General features: G+C 40.6%; 1 long non-coding RNA gene across 4 annotated transcripts in view; it reads right to left on the bottom strand.

Moving 5' to 3' along the window:
- Positions 1–1287: 1287 nt before the first annotated feature.
- The window catches only part of LOC129653381 (uncharacterized), a 34382-nt gene continuing 25344 nt past the window's right edge, over positions 1288–10325 (bottom strand). For 2 of the 4 annotated variants that reach the window (XR_008715091.1, XR_008715090.1), the window contains one exon: positions 5098–9319. This is a non-coding gene — a long non-coding RNA (uncharacterized LOC129653381). Of the gene's footprint in view, positions 1534–5097; positions 9320–10325 lie in introns of those variants that run through there. The other 2 variants (XR_008715092.1, XR_008715093.1) reach the window with 2 other exon arrangements.

Below are 10325 nucleotides of genomic sequence, written 5' to 3'. Positions count from 1 at the left end.
GCTTACCAGACGTAAAACTATGTCTGATTTTCACTGAATCATTGATTCTCATTGAGATGCCAAATGAGCTGTTCTTGTGAGCCTCCTCATTGATGTCTAACAGAGCAGTTCCCTCCTGTTTGTGACAAAGGTATAAAGCTTAATAGCCAGGGGGGAAGGGGGGAGGGATAAACTAGGAGTTAGGGATTAACAGATACATACTACTATATATCTTGTAGCATAGATAAACAAGAAGGATATACTGTATAGCATGGGAAACTATATTTAATACCTTGTAATAACCTACAAGAAAAGAATCTGAAAAAGAATGTATATATATAAAAAACTGAATCACTTGGCTGTACACCTGAAACTAATACAGTATTGTAAACCAACTGTATTCAATATTTTAAAAATATGCAGAAGGAAAAAAAATTTTATTTAAAGCCTGGTTAAGGATCCAGACTCAGACTGCCTGGTATCAAATCCTGGCTTACCCGCATGAAACAAGAGGCAAGTTATACTTACCCTGTTTAAAGTTATTTCCTCATCTACAATATACAATAATACATATCATTATAATATAATACTTATGAGGTTATTGGGAAGATTAAATGAAATAATGATTCTCAAAAGTGAGTGGAATAAAATGTGGAGCACATGGTAATCAATCAATGCATTTCAGTTATCTTTGCTGTTATTTTTGAGTCAGTTGGTAGCTACACGGACTCCTCAATGTGGTCTTATTTTTTTTTCTAAACTCCATTCAGGCTTCAGTGAACAGTTGCTTCTTCCTCTGGCAAGGAACTAATTCTTCCTCTTCTATAATATCACATTTTTAGCAACAAAGTGACTTAAAATAATCAGGGAAAGTTTCAAGAGGCAGCTTAGCTGGTTGCTTCTTCCTTTTTGAAGAACCATCTGTTAAAGACAGTGATTGTGAAGAAGATATAAATTACTGGCTTCGCACTTAGACCATCTCTGCTGAGAACTGTGGACGTGATTTAGAGTAGACTCTACTGAGTCCCCCTCTGACTCGACTCAGTCCCCCTCTAGAAAAGGAAAGGGGTTTCTCTACAAAGTTTATAAAGATCTTTGCCATCGTGTCATGCCATGATTTTATATATTCAGATGTCAGCATTATTTCCTCCCTGAAAAATCAAAAGAATAACCAATATGTTCATGACATTATTCTATGATATTATGTTTAAATAAAATTGAGTAAAATTTGCAAACAAGAATTACAAATATTATAAAACATCAACATAAATATATTATTCCTCACATTTTTCCAGGTAATACACAGATTTTAATATGTCCTTGGTGTTTTATCCATTTTCTTGAAAATTTCTAATTTATCATAGGAACATAATCTAATCCTAGACTGATTTCCCCCAGGGATTAGTCAACATTTATTTTAATGCCTTTTAAATCTTTGGGTTCATAAAATCTTACATCTCTCAATTTGAATCAAATCTTGATTTCCTGGAAATCCCGGTTCATGTCAACAATCCCTTGAATCCTTAAAGAGTAGCTGATAACTTGTGGAAATATCTGAAACAGATTAATTTTTAGTGATCATGGCTTTCCCGCATAGAGAGCAATATATTTTTGGCTTTGTTTATTCACACATTTTAATGAGGAAAACAAAAACAAACTTTTTACTAAGTCAGTCATCAAATATTCATTGAATACTTTCTCTTTTATGATGTTACAATATTAATAGGCTAATTTATTCAATTTTTAATCCCATGAATCTCAATGGTGTAAATCTTTCCTTTGTTGTTGTTGTTGTTTTTTCTCCAGACCATTGTTATTTACAGGGATTGCATTTAGGCTCATTCATTCATAAATGTTCTCGGGACATTTCTATTCCAGCTTTCTATCAAGCTGTCTTGTATTTATTGTATCACTTCCTCCCTCCCATCTCTCATGGGATAATAATGTTCTGCAAGTGGAGAGAGGAATAACCATCACTGAATTATTGTTGCCATTCTGGATAGTAAATACCAGTGCCAAAGATTAAACCCAATCTATGACATTTAGAGGAAGGCTCTGGTGGCCTTAGGCAGACATGATGTGATAATAAACATTTACCATCAACATTATCATCAATCAAGTATAGTGATCTGGGAACTCACGGGCTGGACTATTCTAGGGTGACATTTGGATATCTGTTTTGTTCATTTGTGTTCCTCTGAAATGGAGGCTGTCAGGGCAAAAGATCATGGAAAAGAAGACAGCCCTACAGTCGGGCCTCTTCACCATGGTTTTTAGAAATAGCCTCAAAAGATCCTCCTCTGAGAATTGGTTAAAGCCAGAAAGATGAGGGGAAGTGAGAAAACACAGAAAGATGTAGAAAAGAATTTGCAAATCAGAATGGTGATCCTTTGAACAAGAGAACTCTAACGGAAGACAATGGCTGGGGCAGGGTGGGGTGGGAGCGGTAGGGGTGGGGGCGAAGAGCAGAGCAGAGGAAAGGTATGCAAGGGAACCTGGGAACCAAGTGGACAGACGGAGGCAAGAGGGAAGTTTGCAGGTCTTCTTCCAGTGTCTCAACATCAGTGCTGATTGACTTAGGCAAAATGAGAATTCTGTGGGGTAATTATAACACCATACCTCCAGAGATCTTAGTTTTGACCTCTAAAACTGTCTTCTAGAGACTTTAGAATAATGTTACATAGAAACTGGATCTAAAATTGTACAAGAAGGGCTTCCCTGGTGGCTCAGTGGTGAAGAATCTGCCTGCCAATGCAGAAGATATGGGTTTGATCCCTGATCCAGGAATATCCCACGTCTGCCGAACAACTGAGCCCGGGCACCACAACCAACGAGCCCTAAAGCAGTGGATCATAAAGGGTGCACCAGAATTTCCCAGGCTGCTTCTTGAAACTCAAGATTGCCTAGAGCTCCCTGTCTACCCCTCAACCCACAACCCTAGCTATTGATTTCTCAGGTCTGGAGTGGGGCTAGGAATCTGTACTTCAATAAACACATCCAGGTGATTTTGATGCCGATGGTCTAAAGACTTGAAGAAATATTGCAGACATCACCCCAGCATCCTTCTTAAATTTCATTCTATCTTAATGTTTGCCACATTTTGGATTTTCCAGATCTGTAAAACTTAACCTTAGGAAATCAACATCTTTACCATAGACACTAAATAAAGCCCCATGTCAGGTTCAAGGAAAATGTGTGTGTGTGTGTCTGTGTCTGTGTGTCTGTGTGTGCATGTAGAGAGAGATTAGTGTAGAAAAGAAACTATTCAGAGTCCCTTCAACTTGGGTTCCACATGACTTCACATTTGGACTGTCCTGGGTCTGCCCTGGTGTTATGGAAGGAGAAATATACATCTTAAAGTGATGAGGGAACTGAAAGCATTATTGCCCGGGCACAGAACCACATTAGTAACTCAAAGTGAGGTCAAAGGGGAAGGATTTCTCTTTCCTGAAGGTAAACAGGCTAATTTACATTAGAAAGGATGACTTTTTCCAAGGACGGCCTGAAAAATATATATATCAATACAAGCAGCGTTTTGGTTTCCCTTCCTTCATCCAGACCTCACTTGGAGGAAGAACGTAGGAAGTCGGCTGCGGACATGTCTGTGGGCTTCAGTTCCGTGGTGACAGCCTGTGTCTCCAGGCTCTCTGTGCTCAGCGCTGAGGACCCACCTGGGAAAAGCTGGTGTGTCTGCCTAGAAGACACAGAACAGGGAGCTTGGGCACTGCTGTCTGCCCAAAGGCTGGGCAAGTCCCCAGCACGGAAGATGTTCTCAATCAGTATTTGTTGAATGAATTAATTCTCTGATACATTGGTTGTTAATGTTCTTTTCTAAAAGAATTTAACTTTTTAACAACTTTGCGTGCATATGCATGCACACACACACACACAGTAATTTTGAAAATTTTATACCATTCTAAAATCCCCCCATTTTGCTGATACAGACATAGGTATTTTCATATGGTTGTAACTGAGCGTGTGCGTTTACAATGCTAAGGTGGTTCCATGACTCTGGGTTTCTTCTCCAAGTGTGTTCTTCATGAGTTCCTTTCGTTGCTCTCATCCATCACGGCTGCCTCCTCCACCTTTAGGACGGATACTGCTCCCCTCCACACCTCCTAGAGGCTCATGTCCACCCTCCCACAGCCTGTGGCATTCAGAACACTATATCTCAATAAAGACGTATCTCCAGAGGATCAAGAGAAAAGGGCTTATTTCAGTTGCCTTAGGGCTGCCTAGGGATTTTCCGTGGATCCATCCAGCCAAAGGGATTCTCTAGCTCTTTCCTTCTCCTGCAAAGCTATGTGAGCTTTAAGAAATACTGATCAACCCCCTACTCAGCTCACTTCCTACTCTCCAAACACACACACACACACACACCCCTTAACTGTCCAAGACAAGGTCTAATTAATTGCCTCTGGGAATATTCCTCCAAATCTTCATCTTTCCTTCAGAAACATCTTCACTTGACTTTGCAATCAGTGACATAAAAACTAGGTTTTCTTGTCTTCTTGGCTGCAGCTTCTTTCTAAGTCTTTACTTTTAATTTAATGTGGCCTTAAATCCAAAATGGTCCACACCGTGTTCATTAAGACGAAATGAAACACTGGCATTGTCATCTTAGATTGTATACTTTAAAAAATTCTCATTAACAGTTATTTCCATCCCATGTGACTCTATCAGGTCCTGTCTGAAATCTTGCCCTCTAGCTGTCAAACTGCCCAGAGAGGGCCCTGCAGTGTCCACATGGTGAAAACAAGATAGTGTGACTCCAAATTTGCCTAGCGTGGGAGAGCAGAAGTCACTCTTTAATTATCAACCATGGCAAGAAAGCAGCTGGGTCAACGTGGCTCATTCAGGTAACACGGACAACTACAAATTTCCAAATTGCAGTAAACTAGATAACTGCTAGCTGCTAAGTCACTTCAGTCGTGTCCTACTCTGTGCGACCCCATAGACGGCAGCCCACCAGGCTCCCCCGTCCCTGGGATTCACCAGGCAAGAACACTGGAGTGGGTTGCCATTTCCTTCTCCAATGCATGAAAAGTGAAAAGTGAAAGTGAAGTCGCTCAGTCGTGTCCGACCCTCAGCGACCCCATGCACTGCAGCCTACCAGGCTCCTCCATCCATAGGATTTTCCAGGCAAGAGTACTGGAGTGGGGTGCCATTGCCTTCTCTGAAACTAGATAACTAACAATACAAAAATCCACCAGGAGGGTAAAATATTCTGCCTCTTATAGTTCTTCGCTCTCTGTGCTTTTAGTCCTTCGCTTCTCTCCTCTCTGACCCATCATTGTGAGTCCCAGAAGACAAACACAATGGGGATGGAAGGAATTATTGTGAAAAGTCACACCAGATAATGAAGTGAAGCCACTGACAATGCAGCACACAAATGGAAGAGATTACAATAGTCACAGCTTCCTCTGAAAAGTGTATAAAGAAATATTGTAAACCAAGCATGATTTTTTTTTGTTTGCCTTATGTGATCATTTCAAAGATGCATTCTCTTCACTTCTAATAGGTAAAGACTTGAAAACTCCCATGTCCTTACTTAGCTGTCAGAAAGTTAATGATAAATAGCCCTTAGAAGTATTAAGGAGCTTTTTATCTTAGAGAACCTTAAAGATGGAAGGGTCTGCACAGCTCATCTAGTTCACTGGCCCTCCAACTTGCTTTTGCTGGCTGAACCCACAACTAGAGCTTCTGACTGTGCAGACTGGGCAGGAACTTGGGAATGAGTTCATTTAAAAAGCCCTAAAGTTGATCTGACATCCAGCCAAGGTGGACAAATCAAGTCCAAACATCTTATTTTTTTAAATGAGAAACAGAGACACTAAATGAATTGTTAATGAGACATTTCAATCTCTTTTGAAACAAAACAAAAACTTTTCATCACTCAACAAGCATTTAACAACATGTCAACCACGTGTTCTGCTCTATATTAGGCAATGACAGGATGAAGATAAACAAGATGTGAGCTTTGTCCTCACTCATCTTACCACATCAAAGCAAACAATCACCCTCTAGTTATTAAATCAGTTAGCATATTTTAAAAGCATTTGCAAACCATGAATGTTAGGGAGACATAATGTATAATTATGGCTTCTTTGCATTTGAACCCTGGAATTCTATGTAAAGCAAACGCCTTTGCACTGCTTTTTCCTTTCAGGATATTGTGGTAAGAGTTTTATCATATGATGGAGCAACCTAAGGCATCCATACCCCAATGTGGGAAGATTGATAAATAACCTCTGCATATCTGCTGAACTAACCAGCCAGAAACCAAGTTGACCTTATCCCAGTTGACCTTTGTAAATAAAATTCCTCATCAGTGGAAAGAAGGGCAAATGAAGGGACTGTAGACTTCCACATCTCCAGAACTGTTCTGCTGCGCCTCTGCAGAGGATATACAACAATAACCACCTCAGCATGTCTTGAGATTCTGAACATGGATGTCCTTTCCAACCACAAGTCAGTGCTTTTGTCCAGGATCGTCATCTCAACTGCCCCATTTCTTCTACCCCTTTGGTCTGCCAGTTATCCGGGCTCCACAGTGGAAACTATGCTGCTTTGGGTATTGAGCTGGACAATGCTTGAGTCACTTTTCCATTCCCGTGGCTAGTGCGGGTGCATTCAGTCCCTGATAGAGAGCTCTGGAAGATTAGGAAAGGCATTCATTTTCCGCTAACTGCACAGAAACACTGGCGAGCCAGCTCAGGCTCACTGATGCCTCAGACGAGTCTCTTATCCAACTTCGTTACTCACTCTTCTGTCTTTTCTCCTGCCATTTGGCACAATATCTCAACTCCACAGGTAGAGAGCCAACTAACTTTTGGATTTTTTTTTTTTTAATTTATCTGTAGATGCTCTTGTTTTCCATTTGGGGCACAATTTTCCTAATAAATGCTTAACCAGCAACTCCAGAGTTTCGAGTGATTTTTTGTTGTTGTTGCCAGAATAAACTCTGATCAAGTAGTTAGATGAGTAGGTCCTTGACTGGCTTAGGAAAAATTCATATTATAGTTAAGACCAAAACAGAGAAGGAAAATTCCATGCTGACGCAGCCATAGTGCTCAGTAAGGGAACGTTAGGGATATTATAATTTGGGGTACACTGCTAACATTTTGAGAATTGCATCCTAAAAGTTGATGATCATCCTCTTCTACAAATGATCCTTGTGTCTTATAAGAAGAATCCTGAGATGAATGGACCATAAGTCTTACTTAAAATTGCCCCTGACGTTCTTGTTTTATGAGGGGATATAGATACAAATTTAGACTTCGGGCCCTCTCAAAGGTGAGTGACTTATGGGTTGACGAGGCTCAGTTATCCTCCCATTGGCTTTGCATTCTTCTTTATTCTTTTCTGTATTCCAGATGAATTAAAGATAAGTGAAATTACCCCAAACTCAGATGGGATGGAAAGTTTAGCCTCATGACAAGGAACCCTCCCTTTCATAGCATTTTAATCATACATTCCCCCCTAGAGGCAGAGCGTGGGGATGGAGGAGGCTCCTCACTGACAGCTCCTCCATCCACACCCGTCACTCTGAGAGCCAAGGTCTTATCTCACCTTCCCTCTCCACATGATGTACCAAGTGTCCAGGGCCATCTTTCAAGCTCTTTTCCTGTTTATTGCCTTAAAACTGGGAAATGGCTCGCCGAACAAAGGCAGTTCCCCCAAGGCCAAGCAGTGTGCAACACTAATAAATATTCAAGCCAATGTCTTTCAAATGCTATTGTGAATCATCTTTCCCTCCTTCCTTCCCATGGTTCAGTCATCTTGCTGGCTCCAAATGTTCACCTTTTGTGTCAGGCCTCAGCTGCCTTCAGTTACTGCCTAGGACGGCAATTGTCTTTGTCTCCTTTATCCGCTTTGCTGTGTCTTGTTTTCCTAAAGTAGCTGGCATCCACTTTTCCACAACATTATTCCTTTGTTCCAGGAAAAAAAATAATTTGGGGAAGCAGCAGAAACACAGTTCCAAAGGCCACAGGGTGACATCCTCTCCCACCTGATCTTTATTCATCTCTGGGTTTTAATTGCATTTTTGTTCCATTTCTCAAGCACCAGACACCTCCCTTCCTCCCTGACAGGAAGGAGCATTTTATTTCTCATTCAAAATGCCTTCCTACTGATCCCTATTCTTCAGAAGCTCCAGAGGCCCCTTGTTACCTGTTGGTTTTTCTCATGTTGGTTGATCTGTTGGCCTTGCTGTAGTTTATTACCTTTTCAACCTTTTTTTTTTTTTTCCCCGCCTGTTTCCGAACTTAGGCCAGAACTTACAACCTGCTGTCTTTTCTCATCTTCTCTATCATTATCTCCAGACCCAGTCTTCCCAAAATGGATTTTTTTTTTTTTTTTAACCAACCCCGTGCTCTTTAAAGAAACAAAGAGGAGAATTATGCGATGGTTTCCACCGTCGGAGCGTCTGTGGCTTTGTTTGAGGGAGAGCTTCAAATCCAAAGCTAAACCTTGACTTAACACACAAACTCAATTGACAAGAGGAGTACCGGTATTGAAGCCCACCCATTGGCCGAGGACACAATCAGAGGGTTATTGGCAGGTATCTTCTTATCTCCCTGGTGCACTGAAAAAACTCAATTCATTAAAATAATAAAAAAAGATCTTGGTCCCTCATGTGAGCGGCATGTGATTTTTCCATGAACGTTCGGCTCAGAAGGCACCGTGCCTATTATACATTCCATTTATAAATCAAACGCCCCTCGCCCTGCGGGCTGCACGCTGACATGTCAGCGAGGTTTGGGTCAGCTGCACACATGTCCACGTGCACGGCAGATTAAGGCAAAGAGACAGGGAAGCGGCTCTTTCTTCCCCCCCTTTTTCCACCAGTAATAGGCAGCTTGAACGTTAAAATTGGGCTGAGACTCCAAAACCAAAGTCCCGTGAACCACAGAAGCAAAGGACTTGAGATAAAAGAATCTGTCTGTTCTCTGGGATCCATCACCTTCCTTTCTCTCGCCTTCATCTTGTTCATCGGAAAGGAAAGGATGCGCATGTGTGTGTGAATTAAAGAATATATCTAGGGTAAGATGGGATAAAACCTAGCCCAAGAAAGGCTTTGGTTTCGACAGCTCATGAAGGTAGTTCGGGGGCTGGAGTCTAGGGCTCTGGCCATGCCCGGGAGTGAAAACAGAAAGACGACTTGCAGGTGGCCCGTCACAAGGCCAGGAGAGGGCCCTGCTGAGTAGCTCCTCCATGAAGGCCTTCCAAGTCAGCCCAGCTGGCTTGTAAATTACTCTGTGGTTCCTCACTGCACATGGAATGAGTTTCATCTCTTAGTCTTCATCTATGTCAAAGACATGAGATTCACCAAGACCTGCTGGGGAGAGAGTTTTATTTAAAAAATTTCCTACTCAACAGAGTTTGTCAAAATTTTCCAATCTTTGCTCCTTTGGCCTCATTCTCATCACTCATATCCCTGTTACTTTTTGTCAAGAATAATAGAAAACAAAAATGAGAAAGGAGCCAAGCAAGCAAATCTTCTTATAACTTATATTTAACTTTGGACTTTTTTTTTTTCTTAACTACTGTACTCCATAAAAATGGGGAATAAATGAGTTGAGGGAATCTAAAAATCTACAAAAAAGTGTGACATTCTGAAGTTGTCCAGTGTCTTTGGGAAATGACCATATATGATGGGTATTGATCCCACATACAAAGGAGGGAAAGCCAAAGGGGGAAATGAGATATTGAAAAGTGATGGTAACATAATTTATTATCCTTTTTTTTCATATGTCATATCCTAAGACAAGGAGCTCCCTCTTCCCAAGACTTTGAGGAATACAGAATAAATAATTCAGCAAAACCTCCTAAAAAGGAAAGAATAAAGATGATTAAAATAAACTAGAACTAGCTATTTTCCTGAAAGCAATGAAATATTGTCCAAGCAAGCAGCCATGACTTGGTAAGTTAAAGGGTATATCTCTAACATTTCCCTCCCAAAGATCCTAGAATAATGGTCTAGAATTTGGGTAGATTTTAAGGTAAATTGGTCATGTTGGAAATGTTTCATTGAAAAATTTAACTGTCAAGAAGATCAGCATTTTTCCATCTTTGGTTGACATTAGAACCAACATTTAATATAGTTTTCAAAATATATAGACAGTAGACAGATTGAGCAAAATATCAAGGGATGGGGCTTGGGCAACATGAATTTGAAAATACAGATCTTCAGATTGTTGTCATATATGTCAAAAAGTGAAAACTGTTAAGGTAAGGATTTGGTCTATGTACAATTTAAAGTCTTTAGATAATTAATCATCTGTGATTTCTCGGACATGTGGTTGACATTTCTGGTTACTTTTTGCAGTAAAAGGAATGGATCT

Source organism: Bubalus kerabau, chromosome 5 (assembly GCF_029407905.1).
Source record: "Bubalus kerabau isolate K-KA32 ecotype Philippines breed swamp buffalo chromosome 5, PCC_UOA_SB_1v2, whole genome shotgun sequence".
Classification (NCBI taxonomy): domain Eukaryota; kingdom Metazoa; phylum Chordata; class Mammalia; order Artiodactyla; family Bovidae; genus Bubalus; species Bubalus kerabau.
Note: the sequence above shows the minus strand (reverse complement) of the source record. Positions and strands in the feature narration are given on the sequence as shown.